This window comes from Staurois parvus, unplaced genomic scaffold (assembly GCF_062004578.1).
Source record: "Staurois parvus isolate SC_StPar_1 unplaced genomic scaffold, SC_StPar_1.0 ptg000096l, whole genome shotgun sequence".
Classification (NCBI taxonomy): Eukaryota; Metazoa; Chordata; class Amphibia; order Anura; family Ranidae; genus Staurois; species Staurois parvus.
This window is the reverse complement of record NW_028317892.1, coordinates 12,259,225-12,275,337: the sequence shown is the minus strand read 5'-3', so window position 1 is coordinate 12,275,337 and position 16,113 is coordinate 12,259,225.

Here is a 16,113-nt window from a genome sequence, read left to right as displayed (position 1 = left end):
GCAGTCAGGTAAATATCGTTCCGGCAACGGTCAAACCCAGACATGTCCATCGGATTGCCAGACAGAGAAGCGTGATTGGACACTCCAGAGAACATATCTCCACTGCTCTAGAGTCCAGTGGCGATGTGCTTTACTCCACTGCATCTGATGGTTTGTATTGAACTCTGTGATGTAAGGCTTAGATGCAGCTGCTTGGCCATGGAAACCCATTTCATGAAGTTCTCTACGCACTGTTGTGCTAATCTGAAGGCCACACAAAGTTTGGAGGTCTTTAGCTATTGACTCTGCAGACAGTTGGTGGTTTCTGCGCACTGTGCGCTTCAGCATGCGCTGACCCCGCTCTGTCATTTTACGTGTCCTACCACTTTGTGGCTGAGTTGCTATTGTTCCCAGTTGCTTCCACTTTGTTATAATACCACTAGCAATTGACCTTGGAATATTTAGTAGCAAAGAAATTTCACAGATGGACTTATTGCACAGGTGGCAACCTATCATGTTCCCACGCTTGAATTCACTGAGCTCATGAGAACGACCCATTCTTTCACAAATGTTTGTAGAAGCAGTCTGCATGCCTAGGTGCGTGATTTTATACACCTGTGGCCATGGAGGTGATTGGAACACATGAATCCAATGAATTGGAGGGTTGGTCTAATACTTTTGGCAATATAGTGTATCTGCACAGAGAAAAAAACATGCACGTTGATAGCCTGTATATTTATGAAATGATCATGTCATGGATCTTGGTGCAGCAGTTAGATCTATGTGTACTCAAAGATAGTGGGTGGAATATTCTGCAATATTGATGAAATTAGAGGATAAAGTTATGCAATGCTTAGCTGTCCATACGCTGAAATTTCTATGGTAAGTAGTGCTTTCAACATCCTATGTCAGGGGTGTCAAACTGGCGGCCCTCCAGCTGTTGTGAAATTACAAGTCCCATCATGCTTCTTCCTTTGGGAGTCATGCTTGTAACTGTCAATCTTGCAATGCCTCATGGGACTTGTAGTTTGGCAACAGCTGGAGGGCCGCCAGTTTGACACCTGTGTCCTATGTAGATATGAGTTGTGGGGAACACAGATATTAGCAGTTTGATAACCTCCTAAAATATTAGTTCAGTCTAGCATTCACGGGACAGCAAGCACTTCTTTATTATTGCTTATCCACTGTGCGTGGAAATTACTTTCTCCTTCATACTTTTCTGCATTCTACTCTCTCACAGGCTGCCATTGTAAGCTTGTAATAATGTTTGACTAGGGGACTACAAGCACACACTGCGTTCGCTTGGCATCCTGTATGTCCCAGGAAAGTGTAAGGGCCCATTCATACCAGCCTGTCTACTGTGGCTCATTAATGCACATTGTGTCGTGAATTGCGTTAGGGCAGCCTTTCAAATGAACAGGCTGCCCAACACACCACAATAGGCCACAAATTATGCATGCAGCATTTTTGGCAGCACACAGCATTCCTACACCTGTTGCATACATGTCTGTTGGCAAGATGCATTGAGGTAGCATTCAGAATGGAAGGCACCACATCGCACCAAAACATGCATTGTGCGTTCCTGCACAATATGGTAATTCGATAGTGTGAACGGACCCTAAATTACACAATCCAATTTTGCTAGCACAGATCGGCTTGTGTGCTTGGCATGGCCAGCATCAAATCGGACACCCTTTAGTCAGGGGACTGGCAGGATCTCTAAATATAAGAAAACAAAATGTCTTTAATGTATTCCTTAGCTTTTAAATTTGAACTTTATATGCAAATTGCTAAGCATATTAATAATGATGCAATGCAAAGTTCTGTTTAGTTGGTATTACCCCAAAGGTCAGATGAGGTCTTCCAACATTTTACAAGGTTAAAGTAATTTGGTGTTCGGAACTGTGGCCCTGCTGGTAAAGAGTAAACTATTTGTATTTACAATTTACATTTATTGTCCAATGTTTGTTGTGCTAGTGATCTGTTTTACAGCAAAAGTGTTTATATGGGAAATAAGTGTACCCACACTTTTTATATATTAATTTCAGAAAACATACCTTGCTGCAGGCATAGGCTGTGAATATACAGTTGTGGATATATGAGATCTCTGTGTTTTTACAGTCCAGCACATTATTGGTATTATAAACAAAGGATTATAATCCTGTGTCAGGGATAATTTAAAAAAAAAAAAGTGAAGACAGTAGTGTGACTTTCAGTAGCCCCTTTGTACCGTTAACGGTCATGTTTAATGGTGCAGTTAATGCTGAACTCCAGGGAAATGGAAAAATCCTCCTTGCAGTGGGGCTGTGTCTGCACTGCAGGGATTAAAGGCTAAATTCACCTTTATAAAAAAATAAATGCACATACAGTTGTGACCAAAATTATTCAACCCCCAATGCTGTAAAGGGGTTTAGGGACTATAGTGTACATTTGGAATTGTATTCAGAATCAAATCCTACAAGGACGTTGTAACTACCCAAATGCAACTAAAATGACATCAATTGTTTATGTAATACAGTAGTAAATGGTTCTTATGTGGTTTCTTCATTGCCACAATTATTCAACCCCTTAAAGACTACCACTCTGAAGAACAGAGGTTCATACAGGTGCTTTCCATCAGGTATTGAAAACACCTGTGGATGTCACCGAGCAGCAATCAAGCATAATAAGCACCAATTAGGCAGCTTTAAAATGACTGTGATACTCAGCTCCTTCTAGACATTTACTGGTGTGGTTACAAACATGGTGAAGGCAAGAGAATGGTCCAGGAAGACAAGAGAAGAGGTGATTTCTCTTCACAGGAAGGGCAATGGCTATAAGAAGATTGCAAAGATGTTAAACATACCAAGAGACACCTTAGGAAGCATCATTCGCAAATTCAAGGCAAAGGGCACTGTTGAAACGCTACCTGGTCGTGGCAGAAAGAAGATGCTGACTTCGACTGCTGTGCGCTACCTGAAGCGTAGAGTGGAGAGAAGTCCCCGTGTGACTGCTGAGGAACTGAGAAAAGATTTGTCAGATGTGGGTACAGAAGTTTCAGCCCAGACAATAAGACGCACACTGCGTAATGAAGGCCTCCGTGCCAGAACTCCCAGGCGTACCCCCTTGCTGTCTCCAAAGAATAAGAAGAGTCGACTGCAGTATGCCAAAAGCCATGTGGACAAACCACAAAAGTTGTGGGATAGTGTTCTGTGGACTGATGAAACAAAATTAGAACTGTTTGGGCCCATGGATCAACGCTATGTTTGGAGGAGGAAGAACAAGGCCTATGATGAAAAGAACACCTTGCCTACTGTGAAGCATGGTGGAGGGTCAATCATGCTTTGGGGCTGTTTTGCTTCTGCAGGTACAGGGAAGCTTCAGCGTGTGCAAGGTACCATGAATTCTCTTCAGTACCAGGAGATATTGGATGGAAACGTGATGCAGTCCGTCACACACCTGAGGCTTGGGAGACGTTGGACCTTTCAACAGGACAATGATCCCAAGCATACCTCCAAGTCCACTAGAGCATGGTTGCAGAGGAAAGGCTGGAACATTTTGGAGTGGCCATCGCAGTCACCAGACTTAAATCCGATTGAGAACCTCTGGTGGGACTTAAAGAAAGCAGTTGCAGTGCGCAAGCCTAAGAATGTGACTGAACTGGAGGCCTTTGCCCATGAAGAATGGGCGAAGATACCCGTAGATCGCTGCAAGACACTTGTGTCAAGCTATGCTTCACGTTTAAAAGCTGTTATAACTGTAAAAGGATGCTGTACTAAGTACTAAGATTGAATGTCACTTGGGGGTTGAATAAAACTGATAATGCTGTGAGCACAGAAAAGACATTTGTGGTTATTTCATTATAACTGTTATGTTATATTTGTCTGACCTACAAGTGCCTCTTTAATGTAAATGTAAGCAAGATGACTGAATGATCAAAAGCAATGTCAAACTGGCCAAAACACTCAATTTCAGTGGGGGTTGAATAATTTTGGTCACAACTGTACAGTATTTTTACAGGAAAGTTGCAGATGCAATGTCAGGCAGACACTGCTAACAGCTCTGTGCCCATACCTTTGTACGGTCTGTTTCAGAGCTGTACGAAGTGTCAATGGACGACTACAAGGGTGCTGATCAGCACTCATTGAGAACTACAAGCTGTGGTGGCAGATGGAACTTGTAGTTTATTCACTGACAGATCTCTGATTTTGAAGTGACAGTGGTTGCGTGGGCGAGGATCCCATGCCAGCTGTCACAGGGAGGGAGTTCTGGTGGTGGTAAGCAGATGATTAGGAGCATGTTACACCCTAAATATGGGTTTACCATGTTCTCATAGGTGAATCTTAGGTTTGAACTGATACTGTTTTTTTTTTTTTCTACTAGCGAGTATGAGTACTGATATTTTTTTTCGGTCAACTACTCGCCTATACCTTTGCAGTGTGATTTGAACCCATACAAAATGAATGAGCTCAAATGGCATTGCAAAGAATCACATGCGATTTGAACAGGAATGTGGTGCAATTCCTGTCCAAATCGCATGAGGTTTCCGCCACCACTCCAGTGTGAACTCAGTATACAGTAGAAAGACAGGGAAATGCCATCTAAGTGCAGCAATGAGCATACAGTTAAAAAAAAAAAGTTATAACTATTCACATGTTAAAAATATATATCTCGCATGTCAAATCCAAATATGCACATTTATTGTTTCTCTGTCCCACTGGAAATGCCAATGATGAAAAACCACGGCGGTTTGTGGTGCTCACAGGGCTGGAGGAGATGTATAGGCAGTTTTCCCCTAAGCTGGCATCACTTTCTCCACGTACCTACATGCGCACTTCAAGCTGTTTCACAGGGGTCCAAGAACTTCCTATATCTCCTCCAGTCCTTTGAGCACTGCAAGTGGCTGTAGTTTTCCATCATCGGCTGGTCCCCAGGATGGGGACACTATGACTACAGATTTGGATTTGACATGCAAGATACTACTTTTAACATGAGTTGTTATAACATTTAATAATTAATTGATTGATTATAATATTGGTATTGGTGCAACCCTAGTGAATCTATCTTCTAAGTGCTCATTAGGTCTAGGGGACCTCAAACAGAAGTTTTACTTACCTGAACCTCCTCTCCTGCAGGCTTCCTTCAGTCCCTGCAGATTTTCTTTCCTATGCTGCAGTGGTTGCAGGTCCTCTGACATGATCAAATACAGTGCAGAGCAGAGTGCACTGGTTGTAAGGACACAGAGGGACAGTGTAGTGGGGAGTGTTGGCTGCTAGGGAGCACAGGATTATGTAAGTAAAACTGCCCTCTAGACCTAAACTACCATTGAACCCTTGCAGTGCAGGGGTAGCCCCACAGCAAAGGAGAATCTTTCCTTTTCCCAGCATTAAGTTTTAACGGCACCATAAAGCATAAGCAAAGTGGCTATTGAAAAGTTACAATACTCTCTGCACTTTTCATAATTATCCTCTTTCCCCAGAGATGGGCTTTAAGAAAAATGTATTTGTGGTTGGGTTTGTTAATATCACCTTGCCCCTTTGAAAAGGCTTTTTTAAATGTCTCCAATTATTAATTTGCTAAAAAAAAAAATTAATAATAAAAAAAAAAGAACTACAGTACTACAAGCTAGTTTTGAGTTATACTTTACATAAGCAGTAGCTGTTTTGTAAAAAATAAACTTTTGTCTAATTTAAAAGATAACTACCGTATGATACCAAACTATACCGTTTTGTCTAATTAAGTGGCATAATGCCAAGATGCTTCGTTCCAATTCATTTCATCTTATTTTATAAAGAGAGATAGAAGTGTTTTGACAGGTCAATCATTTAATTAGCTGCTTGTTTCACTTTGCTTGTACATGGTCAAATTCATGGGTAATTTAACAGTGTCCAACTTTGATGCAGTAGAATTGTCAAGAGATGATGTTTTGAAACACCATATTTAGGGCTTCTGCACAAGAATGTAATGGAGAACTGAAATAACAGTAGGACAATGCTGGCAGAAAGCTGAGAGAAAGTTCCCGCATTAACAATGGATAAAGTTCATCAGTACCTACACCTTGGAATCCTGCAATATGTGCAGTATATTGACTTGTACCCTCTGATCATGCAATAACCATAAGACAGGCATTTGCTTATTTCCTTAAGTCAGAGAAGAGACAAGTCTCTTGGCAGAATGACAATCAAATCTTAAAATATATACATCCTGTTCCAAATTATTATGCAAATTATATTTTTCTCATTTACCTAAATAATTGATGTAAATAACAGTCAGCATAATTCTCATGTTATCAACTATTAAGAGTACAATTCAAATTTTATTGAACAAACCTCCTAATGATAACAGGATTTTTTTTAAACATAAAAAACTTCCAATGCACTGTTCCAAATTATTACGCACAGTAAGTTTCAAAACACTTTATAGGTTGTAAATAACTGAAAATTGTCATTTGTTGCGTTTGCAGCATATTTACTGAAATCAAAAGCTATTTCAATCAAACCTTTAACAACATTTTAACTTTTTAAACATTTTAACAGGTCACGTTACATTGTAACATAGGACCCCTTATTTGATAGCAGCTTCACAAGTCTTGCATCCATTGAACTTGTGAGTTTTTGGACAGTTTCTGCTTGAATTTGTTTGCAAGATGTCAGAATAGCCTCCCAGAGCTGCTGTTTGGATGTAAACTGCCTCCCACCCTCGTAGATCTTTTGCTTGAGGATGCTCCAAAGGTTCTCAATAGGATTGAGGTCAGGGGAGGATGGAGGCCACACCATGACTTTCTCTCCTTTTATCCCCATAGCAGCCATTGATGCAGAGGTATTCTTTGCAGCATGAGATGGTGCATTGTCATGCATGAAGATGATTTTATTACGGAAAGCATAGTTCTTCCTTCTGTACCAGGGAAGAAAGTGGTCAGTCATAAACTCCACGTACTTTGCAGAGGTCATCTTTACACCTTCGGGGACCCTAAAGGGCCTACCAGCTCTGTTCCCATGATTCTGGCCCAAAACATGACTCCACCACTGCCTTGCTGACATCGCAGCCTTGTTGGAACAGGGTGGCCATCCACCAACCGTCCACTACTCCATCCATCTGGACCATCCAGGGTTGCACGGCACTCATCAGTGAACAGGACTATTTGAAAATTAGTCTTCATGTATTTTCTGCCCAATGCAGCCGTTTCTGCTTGTGAACATTGGTTAGTGGTGGCCGAATAGAAGGTTTATGCACAGTTGCAAGACTCTGGAGGACTCTACACCTTGATGTCTGTGGGACTCCAGAGGCAACAGCAGCTTCAAATACCTGTTTGCTGCTATGTAATAGTATTTTAGCAGCTGCTCTCTTGATCTGATGCATGGATCTGGCAGAAATCTTCCTCAATGTGCCTTTATCTGCACGAACCTGTCTGTGCTCTGAATCAGCCACAAATCTCTTAATAGTGCGATGATCATGCTTAAGTTTTCGTGAAATATCTAATGTTTTCATACCTCATCCAAGGCATTGAACTATTTCACTCTTTTCGGCAGCAGAGAGATCCGTTTTTTTCCCCATATTGCTTGAAAATGGAGCTCTGCTTAATAATGTGGAACACCCTCCTTTAGTAGTTTTTCCCTAAATTGGATCACCTGCCAATCTAATTATCACAGGTGTCCGAGATTGTTTTCAGTGATCAAAAGAGCCCTGAGACACAATGCCATCCATGAGTTACACTGAAAAACAAAATATTTCATCTTTGTGACACTTAAATAGAATTTGCATAATAATTTGGAACACTGTGTATTACATTAAATAGAATACATTGTCCTACTTTGGCCATATTAGGTCAATGATGTCATGAACATCCTCACTCCTTGCATACATGCAGCTGTGGGATGGTGAATCCCCCCTTGTAGCTCATGGGCTGGTTCTGAAGCAATATTGTGACAGCTTTCTGTGGGCTTGTACGCACTGGATTCAGATCAGGTTCAGATCTGAACCCAGTTCATCCCTACTAAGGATTTGTAAGCTGCAATATACTACATTTTTGTTCTTGAGTTTAGACATACAGTTGTGTTCAAAATAACAGCAGTCAGACATCACTAACCTGACCAATCACTGTTTTTGGTAGAAATGATATTTCTACATGGCAAATAATTTACTAGCAGGTGTAGTAGAGTAATAGAAATCCAACAGACCCAACAGTCATGACATGCATGCTGCTGATTCTGTGTAATTGAGTCACCAATTGAAAGGGGCATGTTCAAAATAATAGCAGTGTGGAGTTCTATTAGTGAGGTCATACATTCTTTGAAAAACAGGTGGCAATTATTGCCCTTATTTAAGGAAGGAAGGCAGCAAATGTTATACATGCTGGTTACAGTGCATTTCTCTCTGAAATTCTGAGAAAATTGGGTCGTTCAGAAGAACAGCGTACCTTGATTAAAAAGTTGATTAGAGAGGGGAAAACATGTAAAGAAGTGCGGAAAATGATAGGCTGCTCAGCTAAAATGATCACAAATGCTTTAAAATGGCAACCAAAACCTGAAAGATGTGGAAGAAAGCGAAAAACTACCATTCGAATGGATAGAAGAATAGCCAAAATGGCAAGGACTCAGCCAACAATCAGCTCCAGGAAGATCAAAGAAGGTCTAAAGTTACCTGTGAGTACTGTTACAATTAGAAGACGTCTATGTGAAGCCAAGCTATCTGCAAGAAGCCCCCGCAAAATCCCACTGTTGAAAAAAAGACGTGCTGAAGAGGTTACAATTTGCCAAAGAGCACATTGACTGGCCTAAAGAGAAATGGCGCAACATTTTGTGGACTGATGAAAGTAAGATTGTTCTTTTTGGGTCTAGTGGCCGGAGACAGTTTGTCAGACGACCCCCAAACACTGAACTCAAGCCACAGTACACTGTGAAGACAGTGAAGCATGGTTGTGCAAGCATCATGATATGGGGATGTTTCTCATACTACGGTGTTGGGACTATTTATCGCATACCAGGGATCATGGATCAGTTTGAATACATCAGAATACTTGAAGAGGTCATGCTGCCATATGCTGAAGAGGAAATGCCCTTGAAATGGGTGTTCCAACAAGACAATGACCGCAAACACACCAGTAAACGTGCAACATCTTGGTTCCAGACCAACAAGATTGACGTTATGGAGTGGCCAGCCCAATCCCGGATCTTAATCCAATAGAAAACTTGTGGGGTGACATCAAAAATGCAGTTTCTGAGGCTAAACCAAGAAATAGAGAAGAACTGTGGAATGTAGTCCAATCATCCTGGGCTGGAATACCTGTTCACAGGTGCCAGAAGTTGGTTGACTCCATGCAACATACAGTTGTGGCCAAAATTATTCAACCCCCACTGAAATTGAGTGTTTTGGCCAGTTTGACATTGCTTTTGATCATTCAGTCATCTTGCTTACATTTACATTAAAGAGGCACTTGTAGGTCAGACAAATATAACATAACAGTTATAATGAAATAACCACAAATGTCTTTTCTGTGCTCACAGCATTATCAGTTTTATTCAACCCCCAAGTGACATTCAATCTTAGTACTTAGTACAGCATCCTTTTACAGTTATAACAGCTTTTAAACGTGAAGCATAGCTTGACACAAGTGTCTTGCAGCGATCTACGGGTATCTTCGCCCATTCTTCATGGGCAAAGGCCTCCAGTTCAGTCACATTCTTAGGCTTGCGCACTGCAACTGCTTTCTTTAAGTCCCACCAGAGGTTCTCAATCGGATTTAAGTCTGGTGACTGCGATGGCCACTCCAAAATGTTCCAGCCTTTCCTCTGCAACCATGCTCTAGTGGACTTGGAGGTATGCTTGGGATCATTGTCCTGTTGAAAGGTCCAACGTCTCCCAAGCCTCAGGTGTGTGACGGACTGCATCACGTTTCCATCCAATATCTCCTGGTACTGAAGAGAATTCATGGTACCTTGCACACGCTGAAGCTTCCCTGTACCTGCAGAAGCAAAACAGCCCCAAAGCATGATTGACCCTCCACCATGCTTCACAGTAGGCAAGGTGTTCTTTTCATCATAGGCCTTGTTCTTCCTCCTCCAAACATAGCGTTGATCCATGGGCCCAAACAGTTCTAATTTTGTTTCATCAGTCCACAGAACACTATCCCACAACTTTTGTGGTTTGTCCACATGGCTTTTGGCATACTGCAGTCGACTCTTCTTATTCTTTGGAGACAGCAAGGGGGTACGCCTGGGAGTTCTGGCACGGAGGCCTTCATTACGCAGTGTGCGTCTTATTGTCTGGGCTGAAACTTCTGTACCCACATCTGACAAATCTTTTCTCAGTTCCTCAGCAGTCACACGGGGACTTCTCTCCACTCTACGCTTCAGGTAGCGCACAGCAGTCGAAGTCAGCATCTTCTTTCTGCCACGACCAGGTAGCGTTTCAACAGTGCCCTTTGCCTTGAATTTGCGAATGATGCTTCCTAAGGTGTCTCTTGGTATGTTTAACATCTTTGCAATCTTCTTATAGCCATTGCCCTTCCTGTGAAGAGAAATCACCTCTTCTCTTGTCTTCCTGGACCATTCTCTTGCCTTCACCATGTTTGTAACCACACCAGTAAATGTCTAGAAGGAGCTGAGTATCACAGTCATTTTAAAGCTGCCTAATTGGTGCTTATTATGCTTGATTGCTGCTCGGTGACATCCACAGGTGTTTTCAATACCTGATGGAAAGCACCTGTATGAACCTCTGTTCTTCAGAGTGGTAGTCTTTAAGGGGTTGAATAATTGTGGCAATGAAGAAACCACATAAGAACCATTTACTACTGTATTACATAAACAATTGATGTCATTTTAGTTGCATTTGGGTAGTTACAACGTCCTTGTAGGATTTGATTCTGAATACAATTCCAAATGTACACTATAGTCCCTAAACCCCTTTACAGCATTGGGGGTTGAATAATTTTGGCCACAACTGTAGATGTACAGCAGTTCTCAGAAACAGTGCTTATACAACTAAATATTAATTAAGTGATTCAAAGGAAAGCAAAATCTTCAAACATTTTTCAGTTTATATAGTGAATGTTTGAGTTTGTAAAGAAGAATACAAACACTGCTATTTTTTTGAACAGTCTAATATTCATTTTTCTTCAATTTTTTTTAGAGGAACAACACAAATTTGATATATTTTTCTTCATGTTTTGATTTGGAATAGAATGTGTAGTGTTCCCAATGCATTTTTGTGTATGGAAATAAAAGCTATTAGAAGGATTTTGAGCTTTATTCACTTTTTTCAACACACTGCTATTATTTTGAACACAACTGTATATTGTACATTCACATCAGTCCCTAACCCTCAAGGGGTGTACAATCTAAAGTCCCTAACTTACATTCATACACATACTAGGGACAATTTAGAAAGGATCCAATAACCTACAAGCATGTCTTTCGAGTGTGGGAGGAAACCGGGAGTACCCGGAGGAAACCCACGCAGGCACAGGGAGAACATGCAAACTCCAGGCAGGTGGTGCCGTGGCTGGGATTTGAACCAATGACCCTAGTACTGCCAGGCGGAAGTGCTAATCATTTAGCCACTGTGCTGCCCAGTATCATCAGAGGCTCCTGTGTCACGATCTCGTGGGGTTGACTTACGCTCCTTAGTGGTCTCTGCACCAACATGGGACTGTGTTTCATTTAAGCGAGAGATAGACCTATGAGTGAGGTCACCAACAACAGACATGAGGGTGTTAAAGTTTTGCAGCTCTAGAAGTTTCTCTGATACTTGTATACACTGCTTAATAACAGCTGTCCTTTGTTGTGGAGTAGGTTTGCTGAGCACCATAAGCTGGATCCACTGGGAAACACCATTAACCTTAGATTGTACACCCCTTGAGGGTTAGGGACTGATGTGAATGTACAATATATATGTAAAGCGCTGCGTAAATTGATGGCGCTATATAAGTACCTGAAATAAATAAATAAATAACATAACAGGGCTATGAATCTTTCCATGACAGGGTTTCCCACAGTACAACCATGAAAGAGAAAGCTGTGGTGATCCTGAAACACAGTATTGCATGGTTGCTCCCCAGTCCATCCTGCACAGAAATCTGGTTCCAACCTGGAATATATGGATCTGGATGGAATCATTTATATCAGGTGTTTGTTGACCACTCCCATAGTCAAGGGGTCAAAGGATCTGGTAAGCCTCCAATTTGTCATCACAGTGGTGCAGTATTCACGTTGGTGGTTATATTGGAATGAAGATTTTTCAACTACTCATCACGGAATAAGGGGACTGTTCGATACATCCTATAAGGACTGTTCCATATATGTTAACCTATTTGTACTTCAATTTCTGGCAATTGTTCACTATTGAGTACTTCTTTTTTTCTGTCCTTCATTGGATATATATTAATTGTATATTATTTATGAAAATTGTTGATTTTAATTTATATTTCACTTAGCGCAACACTAGAGATTTATTTCGATTTGTGATTTAGAGAGGATGTCCTCTTGGTGTGTTTGCTGCTTTGTACATGATTAGGTTTGGGTATTTGCACAGTTTTTGATTTATTATACCTAATAAACTGGCCGGTGAGTGTAAGTGGCTACTTTCACAACATGTCACAGGAAAAACTGGACTCTTTTGATCCAATGCAAGTTTTCAGTGCTTTGCCTATAGTAAGCTGTGATTTGAACCACGATTTAAAGTGTATGTATACCTCAAACATTTTTTTGAATAGACCAAGGTTAAAAACCATCTTAGATTTTTTTTTTTGGTGTCTGTGTTCTATTGGGGAAATTTCCCTTCACTTCATGTTCTAGAGACAAAAAAAGGAAATAAAAGAAAATCTCTACAACGTGATAATTCCCATCCACACCTCTAATATGTTAGGTTTCCCATCACTTTCAGCCTTGACAATGGTCACCAGGACAAAATTGTAGGGTGAATCTACCTAGTGGGACACAAACAGCAATACAAATCTTGACAAGGGTTCTAACCTTTCCCTATTTTATGCATAACTAAACCATTTTGGCTATGTTGCCTGGCTGTCTCTGGCCTCAACACTTTCAACACTTTAAACATGCAGCTGCTGGACGTAGAACTATGCACACTTGTTTTGGGTCAGTGACTCAAATGCTTCTGGATCTACACAACAGCCAGGCAACTAGCACTTTCAAAAGGAGAGTTAAGCTGTGGCAAGCTATGTATTTTATAGTAAATGATTACCTTTATGGGTTAACTGTTTGTTTAAATCTAGGAGACTTGGATAAGTACTTTTTCCTTACCCATTCTTCTGCTCCTGCAGGCTACTTTGTGCTGCTAGACCAGTGTTTCTCAACCTTTTTATCGTCAAGGCACCCTTTGAAATTATGGATAATCTCAAGGCACCCTTTAAGATTCTGCACAATCGGAAAGCACCCCATTCTAAAATGTAAAAAACTATTCTACACACATCCAGTACACCCAATGTTAGAGGTGATTTATTCTTCCAAAGCAAATACACATTTGCACACTGGTACCAACTAGTATTCCATTGTGTCTCTCTCATTTTCTGTCCCTCACTCTGCTAATGTGACCCCATTAGCAAAGTAGAGGGCAGGGGAGGGCCAAACAAGGATGATGTGCATGCACCCAATGTCCTCAACTGATGATGTCATTGGTTCTTAGGATGCTGAAAGCTAGAAGGTCATAAAAATGCACAATGAAAACTTGTAACTTTGTGTACTAAAAAGCAGAATTGATCCACGTGCTGGCTTGTATACAATTTTTGTGCATTTTGCTAAGGCATCCCTGAAGAAGCCTAAAGGCCCCCCAGGGTGCCTGGGCACCCTGGTTGAGAAAGGCTGTGCTAGACTGGTCCCTGTAGTCTCTTCTTCCCTGCACTCCGTGGTCTAAGGTCCTCTGATGTCATTGAGCCCAAGGCAGGGTCCCTAGGTATGCAATGGACATGAGAATGCTGAAGGACAGTCCACAGCTAGAGTATAAGGGAGTTCCATTTGCCAGAAGAGAGGAGGATCAGATAAGTAAAGTGCTTTTACTGTCCCCTAGGCAGAAACAAGCATTTAATGCTCACAGTGCAGGTGCAGCCCCACTGCAAAGGAGGAGTTTTAGTTTTACTGGAGTTGGGCTTTAACTAATGGGTGCAGTATAGATCCTCAATTAGAGAGGTTGTCAAATACTGAAATTCATTTTATGTAGTCATCACCTCTGTGCAAACACAGGTCAAACTGTTGCATATAACAATCTTTCACTTTAAATACAGTATCCTGCTTTTAATGTAGAGTTCTCTTTTTAATTACAAAAGTCAAAAATGATAACGTTTAAAGCTCCTGGACCTGCTTATACTTATGGCAGCACCCTTGGGATCTGCTACTACCAGGCATGCCTATGACCCCAAGACTACTGTAGAGTAGCCCTTTATTTATTCACAGTATGTATTCATCTTACGATTCCTCCGACAGCGTACATCACAGTGACCTTGAGACACTGCACCTCTCTGGAGACCTTAGCAGTTCTCTGTCTCAGGCGTTTTTGGAACGAAGATTGACAGGTCTATAAAGAGGGAAAAAATCTAAACAAAACAAGGTGGAATCATATTTTTTGAATGTTTTATTAAGGCTATATTGAGGCTGTCACATTTCATATTGTACTGGGACAGAAGGATCATAGAGGATCACTTCTCTAGTACGTAAAGTGAAACTCTAGCGGCTTCCGTTAGTGTTATAACATTGATCAGAAAGAGAATTCATAGCTAAGAGCTTTTCTACAATCGTCAATATATTCAAATGAGGTTCCTTTCAACATGGTAACCTGGACAGTATTCTTTACACAGATGGTGTACAAAATGTCCCCAGAAATCTTATTTTTGTATTATTTGCTCTGAACTGAGTTACAAGTCAAATTTCAGGCATCGCCTGGGCTAACAGTTTCATTTTTGGCAAGATATTTTTTAAGCTCCATGTCATGGCAATGCTCATGCTACATGTTCACATTTACAGTAGCGGGAAATGCACCTACACTGCAATGCCCATGCCGTGCATTTCAGTCTGTTGCCCTGCAAAAAAGTACATGCCTGATATAGTACATTGAGGTATATATGCACCCTTAACACACAGTAATGCATTGTGTAAAACGGGGTCTTACGGTTCATCTAAAGGAATGCCAATACTTCAGCTGCATGCGCAGCTCAGTCTACATTTCACAGAAGATTGCAAAGAGGCAGACAAGAGTACTTTTTTCAGAAGAGACATTGCATGTCTCTTCTGCAATAAAAAGCCCGCCTGCAATTTTTTATATTTAGTTCCGCTTTAAAGGATAAGTTCACCTTTGTAAAAATAAATAAATAAATAAATGCACATCTTTTTTGCAGGTAAAAAAAAGTGAATTTAATATTTGAATTCCTACAACCCCTGGTATCAGGTTTTCCATCTTACCTAAAGGATAGTGGAGATTTGATCTCAGTTTTGAAAAAAATAAGGATTAAAGAGAACTGTGTTTTGGACAGTGTTGATGTTAATGCATTATATACCAACATTAGACATGAGGATGCTTTAACAGCAGTGAGGTGGGCATTGGAGAAAAAATCGGGTTTAAAAGGTGATCAAATTGATTTTTTACTAGATTGTCTTGACCTAGCAATGTCAAATAATTATTTTTGGCATTCCAACAATTATTATAGGCAGTGTACTGGAGTTGCGATGGGAGCGAAATATGCTCCATCAGTAGCCAACCTTTTTATGAGTATGTGGGAAGATAAAGCTATATTTGAAAAGGTGAATGAGAAATTATTACTCTTTAGAAGGTTTATAGATGACATTGTGATAATCTGGAAGGGAACTAGGAATGGTTTAGAGGAGTACATCCGTGGAATGGAGTGCAATCCTTATAACATCACTTTCACTAATCATATCGGCATGGAATCTATAGACTTTCTTGATTTAGTCATCTATAGACAGGGAGACTATCTTCACACAAAAACATATTTTAAACAAGTTGATAGGAATGCTTACATCCCAATCCACAGTTGTCACCATAGAAATTGGTTGAGGTCCATTCCTAAAAGCCAATTGATTAGACTCAAAAGGAATTGTGATGACAATAAGACATTTCAAGAGCAAGCAAATGTGTTGTTGGAAAGGTTTAGAGAAAAAGGCTATGAAGAAAATATTCTAACAGGTGCAATGG